A 12,675-nucleotide genomic window follows, 5' to 3' on the forward strand; every position below is an offset into this window, starting at 1 on the left:
CCTGCTACTAATTTTAGAAATGGTTTTTATTATACTCTTTTTATATCAAAGCCTATAAACCGTTTTTGTTGAGTAATTGAGATTATAATTTTGGCGATTTTGATTATCGTTGTATCGAACGCGATGTATTCCGATCATCAAAGTAAGTAGTTTAAAGAGAATTTGATTTATTTGAATAGTTGTTAGTAATTTAAAATCTGATAATCTAAATTTTTAACTGTTTTCATTTAATTTTTTGTTGAATTGATAGTTGATTTTTCTATTTTTGTAACCGGTAAAGTGGTTTTTATTTGATTAGAGGTAATTAGCTGAAAAAATCTGGTAATCGCTAATATGTTGGTTCGATAGTATGAAGAACGTATTAGCTGTATGTATTAGAATTGAAAGAATTAGTTAAGTATTTTTGGATGTGTTAACTTTAAATAGCCGTGTATAGAATTTAGAACATATTAAAAAAACGTATAAAAATTGAACTAGTTATTTAAGAACGTATAAATAGTGTATTAAGAACGTATTAAAAGAATGTATTACAATTTATATGAATTAGTCAAGTATTGAAAGTGCTAAATTGAAATAGGTCTGTATATTTAATAGAACATATTAGTAGAACGTATTGAACATGCTAACTTTAAATAGGTGTTAACTTCTTTATGTTTTTGTGTGTATATCTATCTTATCAGGGCCTCCACCAGATAATGTCGTACCACAAGTGAATGCTTCTTTGAAACATATTAAAGGAGTGGTTTTTGAGTCTATTGATCTTGCATATGATTTTTATTGTGAATATTCAAAGAAAGCTGGTTTTCGTGTTCGTAAAGGAGGTTCATATATGAATGATAGTTTATTAAAGTCTTAGTGTTTCACTTGTTCAAAAGAAGGTTATAAACCTCCAAAGAGTTATGACTCAATGGATGATAAAGATAGTTCAAAAAGACCGTATTATAAAAGGAGGAAGAGACCAACAATTCGGTGTGGTGGTAGAGCTCAAATATTTTTTTAAATCAGTGGATGGTATAAAGTTTGAAATAAACGAATTTGTGGAAGGACATAATCATGCATGGTAGAAGAAGAAGATATGCATTTTGTTCGATCTAATAGGAAGTTAACTCATGTTCAAAAAGATATCTTCTATGAGCGGTCAACATTAAATTTGGGCCCAGTTAAGGCATTTAATATTCTTAGGACAAAGTATGGAAGTTTTGAAGAAGTTGGGGCTTCAAAAGATGATTGTAAGAATTTTAAACAAAGGTTAAATTGTTTTATTGGTGAATTTGATGCTGAAATGGTTGTCCAAAGATTAAGTGGAAAGAAAAGATGCTGTGACAAATTTTCTTTTGAATACACTGTTAATGATAATGGTGAGTTAACTCGGTTGTTTTGGGCTGATGAGATTTCAAAGAAGAATTATTTGGCATTTGGAGATATTATAGCATTTGATGCCACTTTCAAGACCAATAAGTGTGTGAGTTTACTCTTGTTTTTACTTTTCAAATTTTTATAGTTGTTTTTCATATTATTTGACTTTTTATGTTATCTTTATAGGTACAAGATGGTTTTTGTGCCTTTTACGACTATTGATAACAATTGCCGGAATGTAACAGTTGGTGCTGGGTTGTTAGCCTCTGAATCTATTGAATCATATACATGACTTTTGAAATTTTTTTCTTGATTCCTTTGGTATCGCTCCAAAGGTTGTTGTTACCGATCAAGATCCGGCTATGAAGTAAGCAATTGCATTAGTCTTTTCAAACACAAGACATAGATTGTGATTGTGGCATATTATGAAGAAACTTGCTGATAAGGTAATCATAAGACGTATTAACATATGTTTTTTTTGGTAGTAATGCATGTTTATTTTTACTCTAGGTTGGTGTTGCCCTTTGCAACAATGAAGATTTTAAACGTAAAATTTGTGACATTGTGTGCACTGATCAATTTCTCAATTCGAATTTGAGACTAAATGGCAGCTGATAATGAAGGAATATGATCTTGAGTCTAATAAATGGTTGATTGACATGCTTGATATGAGATACGATTGGATACCAGCTTATTATAGAGATGAACCGTTGCTGGTCTTATGCGTTCCACATCAATATCAGAAAGTGAAAATCATTTTTTTTGTCAAGTTAGAAACTCACAATTATCACTTGTTGAGTTTTTTAGTCATTTTGATCATTGTATGGAGATTCAAAGACACAACAGTAGGAATAATGATCATGACACAAGGTATGCACATCCTGATTTGGTAAGCGAAAGTCCTATTGAGGAAGAAGCAGAACTGATGTATACAAGGGCAATTTTTAATGATTTTCAAGATGAAATATATCACATTCGAAGTGGTTTTGCGTCTCTTAAGTCAATTGAAGAAGAAGATTATATAAAGTTTTCCATCTTCGACTTTAACGCATATGTACCAGGATGTTTGGAGGTAAGATTTAATTAAATTATAGAGAATGTATTATTTTTGTTATTTTAAAGTTGATGTATGATAAAAGAACGTATTAGAAAAGCGTATTAACATAAGGGTATAATTGTCTTTTAACATTATTATAAGAAAATATAAATTGGAGTGATTGAAGAATTTTATCAGACATTTTTTTAACCGAACTAATTAACAGAACATTTTAGCAAAACGTATTAGAAGAAATCAAAATTTGTAGTGTTGATGAATTTTTATCAGACGCGATGTAATTGAACATATAAGCGGAACGATTAGAAGAAATCAAAATTGGACTGTTGATGAATTTTAACATACATTTTTTAAAATTGAACGTATAAGCTGAACGTTTTAGCAAAACGTATTAGTAAAACGTAATAGCTTTTTTGGTTTGCAGGTTTAATTTTTAATTTTGTTTTTATAAATGTTTAAGTTTTGTTTGATTTTTTTTATTGTTAAGGTTTTGTTTAAGGATGGTGAAAATGGAGTAGATTCTATTGTATCATGCAGTTGCAAAAGATTTGAACAATACGGGTTATTGTGTCGTCACATTCTTTATGTTTTAAGTTTGTTCCGAGTTAAATGATTCCCTAAAAAATACATTTTGGATCGGTGGAAGAGAGATGCGAGTGTAAATCCTAGGACGGATCCAATTTCAAATTTTGGTAATGAGAATAATTTAAAAGTTAAGAAGATTTCAAGGGAAATAACATTGGCTGGTGAGTATCTTATAAACAGCTATGTCACAGACATTGATGAACTTACTAAAGATAGGGATCAGATGAATATTATGATCCAAAAAGCAGATGAGACACGATACAAAAGGACTTCTTTGTCAAAAAGGGACAGATTTGCTGTAGTTTTAGGATATGATCAACCGTCAGAGGTGACCGTCCGTGTGCCGAGTGGAATAAGAAACAAGGGTCGTGGGTCACATAAAAGGATTAAATCTTAGAAAGAGATAGCCATAGGTCGGTCTGGGAAGAATTATAGTGAATGCAAGGTTTGTAATTTGCCAGGTTATAACAGCAGAACATGTCCCGAACTTGTAAAAAAATAGTTTTTTATCATATGAAGTTGTTAAACTGATTAGCATTTTATCATAAAAAACTTATATCGCTGGTAGTTTGACTTAAAACGTTGTAAGTATATCTTGAACATATTAATAGAATATTTGTATTATGGTAGTAGCCAACAAATTTCAAAATACCTTTTTATATTAGATCCATCAACCATTTACAAAACAAAAGTCATTGTCATGGAATACAGAGATGCAAACAAAACATCACAAAAGACATTATCAAATAACCAAGCAACAAGAAGACCACATCACCATCCCTAGTTGTTGTCGATGATATCTTTAGCTCCTTCAAGCTTTGATTTTTTGTTCACCGACAACATGTGAGCAGTTTTTGTCACACCCCGGTCTAAGGCGTGTGACCCAAAGTTGGTACCTGTTTTGTAAATATATCAGAGTCTAAGGTTGTAAAGCGGAACACTTGTTTAAATATTTTGTATATTCAAAAGACGGGAGTTAAAACATCCGTTAATTGGTACGAAAAGTGTTTGGATGACAAAACCATAATTTACAATATTTTATGTAAGGCCCCGAACCCGGTGGCCCTACTTTCGTGTCGGATTTACTCATAAACACAGTCCTTCAAATCAGAGTTTATTAAAACTTTTCGCGGAATATAAAACATCAATCATTTGTTACAAAACATTAAATCTTTTCTTTGATACCATAACACAAAACTTTATATTCAAAACATTTTTACTTCTTTCTTCAGATGCCAGCCGTTCAATCCATGCCATGCGTCATCCTCTTGCTAGCTCTGTAATCGGCTTACCTGCGTGCATACTAAAAGTCAGCTACGCTGAGTGAGTTCTAGTTAATCAGGCAACATACAATCTATTCCCATATATTACTTCCCGTATCCGAAGACACATATTACTACCTTAACCTTGTATAAATATCCATAGGAGGATCGTCACGTAATATCTATTAAAAGAACCATTACCATTACCATTACCATTACCATTACCATTACCCTACCATATATAATTTCCATAGGAGGAACACTATACTATCCATAGAAGGAACACTTTACTATCCATAAAAGGAACACTATACCTTCCATAAAAGGAACACTATACCTTCCATAAAAGGAACACTATACCTTCCATAAAAGGAACACTATACTTTATTATTTAATATCCATGTAAGGAGCTAGTCACTTCCCTTGACGATACGTGCAATATCCGAAGATCGTTCACGTACCATCAAGCGATCATTCATATATTTCACATTATCCATATAAGGCATACACATAAAATTATATCCTTTCGTTCATACTTTCTTACTTTATTTAGTATTATCTTACTTTCATATCTTACGTTATAAAGAGCATTACGCCCTACATTCCTCGAGTATTACTATGGCTCGGTACCCTCTTCGTAACCATACAACCATACGTTATCATTTCTTTCTTCTATTATCTCTATCATGTTCATACACATAAACATACATAACATACTTACCTTATTCTTAGCGCTGCAACCTGACAGTACGTGCAATATCCGAAGATGGTTCACGTACCATCAAGCAATCATTCATATATTTCACATTATCCATATAAGGCATACATTTATCTCTTAGGATAAGTGTATTGACAAACATATTGAGTATGCACACAGCCCCGAAAACGTAACACATAAATGGGGCTAGAAACTCACCTGAACTCTGCTTCTTTCTTCTGATAGCTGTAAATCCCTCTCTCTATCTGAGCTCGGCTGACTGTACAAGTTACACGTATCAATACTCGTCTGATCTAATCTGGTGGCCTAGTATTAGCTTACTTTAACTTATCGCTTTATAATTTATTTTCTAATCAAACTTGGCTTTAGTCGAAGTTAACCCTCGGGCGAACTTAGCTCTAGGCGAAGTTAACCTTAGGCGAACTTAGTCTTTACAGCGAAGTTGCCATCAGGCGAACTTGGCTTCAGGCGAAGTTGTCATCAGGCGAACTTGGCTTTAGGCGAAGTTAAACCTCAGGCGAACTTATCATCAGGCGAACTTAAACCTCAGGCGAACTTGTCATCAGGCGAACTTAGCTTGCAGGCGAAGTTCATCGCTTGAAGGCGAAGTTGCCCAGATGAAGGCGAAGTTGCCCAGATGAAGGCGAAGTTGCCCAGATGTCCGCTGTTTCGGTTTCTGATCAACATTTCGGGCGATTTTAACACCCTTGTTAAGGTTCAATACCACCCACTACACTTCCCGACCATTTTCGGTCGTTTATACACTAAAAGCTCGGATCTTTAAACTTCCAGGATCAAGAATCATACCTTTTGAGCTTGTTTGGATCTCGTTTATCTTGGTATCACCACTAATATTTCTCTCTTACCCGGACCACGCTTGATCCTTCCTTCTTTCTCGGCCCGGCCGGCGGCGGTTTTGGGTGCTTGGTGTGTGTGTATGTGTGTGTTTAGGAGAGTGGGGGAAAATGAAGATATTTTGGGTTTAGGGGATATTTATACCCCTGAAATCCCATGGACCTAAGGCCCATTCTCATTTAACCCATCTCTATTAATCCGAGTCCATAACCCACGTCCATTACCCGACACTAGCCCGACCCATACCAACTCCCATTCTTTTATTTATTTTCTGATAATCCGAGTAAACTTTCCCTCTATTATTAAGTAATATAATTAATATTATCTTGAAATTTCGGGATGTTACAAGTCTTCCCTCCTTAAAGAGGTTTCGTCCCCGAAACCTAACTTATTTCCTATAAAAGGAAAGTTTCTTATATTTACACGTTTTATTGAATCGCCTTCGTTTTCTGAGTTACTCTTCTTACTTCCGACTTTGCAGTCATTGAATGGTGGTCGTGTGTATTAGCTATTTTAGGTAGCTTGTCCATGAAGCCTTCGATGTACCAAGTCTCATTTCAATCTTCAAGAGGCTTTGTCTTATATCATATTAATGCTAAAGCCTAAGTCGACACTCTATCACAACACGTCAACTTATCACGACTAACATGCATTCAGACAATTCGTACCATAATTAATAAACACCAGTCTAAATCTCAACATAAAACAACACGCATCGAGTCATCAATAAGTTACACATAGATTTAATACTTATGGCTAGCATCTAGCCTTCTTGAATGTCTTCTCTAAGCATACGGAGGAATCTGTTAAACCTCAAGCACTCTTCTCTCCTTCATGTCCTCCCTTTGGCTTCTTGCAATCCCTTGCTAGGTGCCCACGTCCTCCACAGTTGTGACACCTATGGTATTCATTACATTCCCAAGAGGAATGTCCTGCTCTTCCACACCTGTAGCAAACACCTAATCCCTTTCTGCACTCTCCGGGGTGTCTCTTCCCACATTTTTCACAAGCAGTGAACCCCTCTTGCCTTGCCTTCTTTTTGCGTGGATCCACCTCATTGGCTTCCTCTGGTTCTGGGGTTGGGTTCTTTTTCTTCGGTTCCATCTTCTCCCCTTCACAGTTGGCAAGGTCCTCATAAATCATCTCGGCCAATTCCACGGCCGAGTCAAATGTTGCGGGCTTACTAGACTTAACCAAAGTGCGAACATTCCGCGGAAGTCCCCTTACGTAACACTTGATCCTTTTAGCTTCGGTGTTCACCATGTCAGGTACCAACCTAGACATGCGGTTGAATTCAGTAGTATACTCCCGTCGTGTCATCTCTCCCGCTTTCAAATTCAGAAACTTCATCTCCACTCTTTCAACTTCTGTATCAGCGCATAACCTCTTCATCACCATGTCCTTAAGGTCATTCCAACTCATCGCCTTGATCTCTTCACGGGTCTTCCTCTGCTCCACACTCTCCCACCAATACATAGCCTCATCTTCAAAAGATTGAGTAGCATAACCGACAGCTTGGTCAGGACGGCACTCGCTAATGCGGATAACCTTATCCATGGCGGTTATCCACTGAAGAGTAGCGATTGCGTCTCCTAAACCAGTCAGCTTAGGCGGGTCACAACCTTTGAAGGACTTATAGTTGCAACCGCCTCGGCCCCTCTTCCTATCATCGTCTTTCACAGACTTTACCTCACTCGAGTCACCCCTTTCCCTCTCGTCATCCTTTCTATTATTACCACCTGCCCCTTCAACGGTTCGTTCACGGCTTCCAGCAGATCCTTCGGGATTCAGGTTCTTCACAGCAGCAACTACAGCTTGAACAATGGCTGCTTGAACTGCAGGGCTAAGTTGAACTTCTTCGTTGTTGTTCTGGTCTCCTCCAGCGGCGCTCCCTTCATCTTCGGTGTGGGAAGCTTCTTCTACCGAGGGTTGCCGGACAAGACGAGGCCTGCCACGATGTCCAGTGCGACCCCCAGTTCCCACAACTTCTCCAGCTCCAGCCATCAGTATTCTTAAAGGGACAACACAAACATCATCACTCAAGGAACTATTTAGTACAAGGATAGCAAGGCTAACAGGTAATAACAGTGGCCAGCTGTGACTAGCTGATCACGTTGCTTTCCGTGTCGTATTCGCTTCCCTTTATGAGTCTATTTGTGCTGGTTCTACTTAAGCAGTTAATCAAATCAAACAATCAATTACTTCTATCCTTATCGTTCACGTATCTTTTCTTTCTCATTAACATATATCATTTAATCATACACCTTACCTTTACTGATTTTTGATTGAGCGACACATGGCATTCTTGAACTGGCATCTTCTTTCTTTTCTTACTTAAATCCCATTCTCTGTTCGAGTCTAAGCATGTAGGATGCTTAAATCTCTCGAACTTATGCTCTGATACCAACTTGTAAGGCCCCGAACCCGGTGGCCCTACTTTCGTGTCGGATTTACTCATAAACACAGTCCTTCAAATAAGAGTTTATTAAAACTTTTCGCGGAATATAAAACATCAATCATTTGTTACAAAAACATTAAATCTTTTCTTTGATACCATAACACAAAACTTTATATTCAAAACATTTTTACTTCTTTCTTCAGATGCCAGCCATTCAATCCATGCCATGCGTCATCCTCTTGCTAGCTCTGTAATCGGGACTTACCTGCGTGCATACTAAAAGTCAGCTACGCTGAGTGAGTTCTAGTTAATCAGGCAACATACAATCTATTCCCATATATACTTCCGTATCCGAAGAAACATATTACTACCTTAACCTTGTATAAATATCCATAGGAGGATCGTCACGTAATATCTATTAAAAGAACCATTACCATTACCATTACCATTACCCTACCATATATAATTTTCCATAGGAGGAACACTATACTATCCATAGAGGAACACTTTACTATCCATAAAAGGAACACTATACCTTCCATAAAAGGAACACTATACCTTCCATAAAAGGAACACTATACTTTATTATTTAATATCCATGTAAGGAGCCTAGTCAGCTTCCCTTGACGATACGTGCAATATCCGAAGATCGTTCACGTACCATCAAGCGATCATTCATATATGTTCACATTATCCATATAAGGCATACACATAAAATTATATCCTTTCGTTCATACTTTCTTACTTTCTTTAGTATTATCTTACTTTCATATCTTACGTTTATAAGAGAGCATTACGCCCTACATTCCTCGAGTATTACTATGGCTCGGTACCCTCTTCGTAACCATACAACCATACGTATCATTTCTTTCTTCTATTTATCTCTATCATGTTCATACACATAAACATACATAACATACTTACCTTATCTTAGCGCTGCAACCTGACATGTACGTGCGCAATATCCGAAGATCGTTCACGTACCATCAAGCAATCATTCATATATTTCACATTATCCATATAAGGCATACATTTATCTCTTAGGATAAGTGTATTGACAAACATATTGAGTATGCACACAGCCCCGAAAACGTAACACATAAATGGGGCTAGAAACTCACCTGAACTCTGCTTCTTTTCTTCTGATAGCTGTAAATCCCTTCTCTATCTGAGCTCGGCTGACTGTACAAGTTTACACGTATCAATACTCGTCTGATCTAATCTGGTGGCCTAGTAGTAGCTTACTTTAACTTATCGCTTATAATTTATTTTCTAATCAAACTTGGCTTTAGGCGAAGTTAACCCTCGGGCGAACTTAGCTCTAGGCGAAGTTAACCTTAGGCGAACTTAGTCTTTACAGCGAAGTTGCCATCAGGCGAACTTGGCTTCAGGCGAAGTTGTCATCAGGCGAACTTGGCTTTTAGGCGAAGTTAAACCTCAGGCGAACTTATCATCAGGCGAACTTAAACCTCAGGCGAACTTGTCATCAGGCGAACTTAGCTTGCAGGAGAAGTTCATCGCTCTGAGAGGCGAAGTTGCCCAGATGAAGGCGAAGTTGCCCAGATGAAGGCGAAGTTGCCCAGATGTCCGCTGTTTCAGTTTCTGATCAACATTTCGGGCGATTTTAACACCCTTGTTAAGGTCAATACCAACCCACTACACTTCCCGACCTTTATCGGTCGTTTATACACTAAAAGCTCGGATCTTTAAACTTCCAAGACCAAGAATCATACCTTTTGAGCTTGTTTAGATCTCGTTTATCTTGGTATCACCACTAATCTTTCTCTCTTACCCGGACCTCGCTCGATCCTTCCTTCTTCTCTCGGCCCTGGCCGGCGGCTGGTTTTGGGTGCTTGGTGTGTGTGTATGTGTGTGTTTAGGAGAGTGGGGGGAAAATGAAGATATTTTGGGTTTAGGGGATATTTATACCCCTGAAATCCCATGGACCTAAGGCCCATTCTCATTTAACCCATCTCTATTAATCCGAGTCCATAACCCACGTCCATTACCCGACACTAGCCCGACCCATACCAACTCCCATTCTTTTATTTATTTCCTGATAATCCGAGTAAACTTTCCCTCTATTATTAAGTAATATAATTAATATTATCTTGAAATTTCGGGATGTTACATTTTAATATCAAAATCTTCATATGAGCCATCAGATCGTCTAATGGGTAGTCACCATCTCTAATCACCGATTCCTCATTACCTGTAAAACAGTTTATAAAAAAATACGTCAGCAACACATGCTGGTGAACACACTGACACAAAACATTTTAATACTTAGTTATGCCCTCGGGTATCTTATGACCCGGCCCATCGTGGCTTAGGAAATAACCAAGTCAAACTTACTATTATAAACATCCAGTTCTTCTTGAAACCGCTCAGCGATACCGCAGCATCGAGGACTTAGCTACTACCAATATACACGAGATAATCCCCTCTCAGACATTACTTAGGTCCGGGCCCAACGTGGCGGAGGCATTAGCAAGTGTGGTGCGGTGTGCCCACCGTCTACCCACGTATGTAAGGATCCAACAAACGTATACAATAGTCTGAGGGCCAACGATTAACTTTGTTTATAAAGTTTTAGGGATACATAATCCTATGCAAATATTCAAAGACTCATTTTTATAAAAGTTATAAAAGTTGGATGTATTCCCCTTTCTTCTTGTTCGTTTTTTCTCACTGGTTTGTATTGTCTTGTTACCTCGGACCTATAGTATGAGAATAACGTTTTATAAATACTAGATCAACGATCTAGCTTCAGACCTTTTGTCCATTTACATAACCTTTACCTTGACATTTACTTCTTTATAAAATTTAAGGACCTCTAGTCCTTTCTTTTATTAATCATTTATAAACTATGTTTCTTCTTCATGAAGAAACGTATATTTCAAGTTTCTTATATCATAAGAAATATTTTTAAAAATCTTTATATATATAATAGAGAAATAATATTCATCTATAATCTCGACTTATGAAATCTGTATTTCGCTTTATTATATGATCATGGTACGGGCTATATCCCCGACTAGGGTCTAAGCCATTTATCAATATAATAATCGTAGGCAGAACCCCTACCTTGTATGGCTTGTTATAAGAAATGCCTAGGCTTTACTCGGGCAGGTACTTTCTACTTGGCGGTGGAAAGTCGAGAGATCAACTAGTAGGTTAGAGTTCTAGCACACACTTCGAGACCATAATCATCGGGATATCGGCATGTCGGGGTTGTGGCACGAATATCGAGGTTGTGTGTGATTTGAGGTGTGAGGGATGAATGAGAAATACCCCCATGGCCGGCTATTTATAGGCAAAATTTAACATCTTCGCGTCGCACGAAATTCAACTTCGCGTCGCGCGAACGTTTCTTATTCTTTCGCGTCACGCGAAAGTCAACTTCGCGTCGCGCGAAAGTAGACTAATAGGTTTGCTGAATTGACAAGCAGGCTTGCCACGTGTGACAATAGCTTGCCTTGTGTCACCACGTGGTGACACGTGTCCCGTGAAGTGTCACCACATGTCTTTCAACGGTGAAGTTATTTCATCGCCACTTTGCGTTGTGCGAAGATGTAAGACCCGAATCTTCACGTCGCGCAAAGGTGCAAAATTTCAAATCTTTTTATTTTTAATCCCCGATCTTTTGGTAGTTGCCACGCTTTTGGTTTCGTTCCACCATATAAAAATATTAATGCAGCTCTCAAGTGGCTCGCGACGATGCGAGCGTGTGAAGTGCGCTATCAAAGCGCCACATTGCGCCCATCGCCCTTCATACGAGCCCGTGAGCGTGCGCGTGCACGTCGGGGTGCTTCGCACCCTCCTCTAGGACCACTAAGAGTGGTTAGCCACATAAAAATATTATTATGGAATATCCATCCTTATAAAGTGTTTTATTTTCTTTCCCACCTTCCATGTGGGATAGAGTTTCCTTAATTTATTTCATTAACATAAGATACTTTCATTTCTTTATCTTGTTTGTCCCATTACTTATGTCCCTCATCTTTATTAATTTGTCAAAATTGGACCAAATTTTTTTTCGTGATGTTACAGTTTTCTTCAGGACGACTTCAAGTCGTCCATAGTATGTAGCTAGCTGCTCGAAGTAGCTCACAACATCGGTCTTGAAAGAGCTTTGGGGTTGGTTAAGTAGTTCTTCACTACAGGTCGTTGGTTTTTGTTGCTTCTTCAGACAAGCGTTCCTTGGTTTCTTGAATCACACCTAGACGATGAGAAATCTTTCTCCAATTCCAAGTTGATTCTTGCCCTCAGAATGCTTTTCATGGTAGGATTAGCTGAATCCATATTTTAATGTTGTGTGTGTTGTGTGTGTGTCTGTGTTGGTGTCTGCCCTTGTTCTTGTATTGATTTTGTAGTTTTAGTTATAAATTTGGTTGTTGAAGGAAGTTATTGCACTGTTTAGATTTTAATATATGAAGTAAGCATC

This window comes from Bidens hawaiensis, unplaced genomic scaffold (genome assembly GCF_021521415.1).
Source record: "Bidens hawaiensis isolate Kalapana, Puna unplaced genomic scaffold, B.hawaiensis_p1.1 tig00040142_1, whole genome shotgun sequence".
Lineage (NCBI taxonomy): Eukaryota > Viridiplantae > Streptophyta > Magnoliopsida > Asterales > Asteraceae > Bidens > Bidens hawaiensis.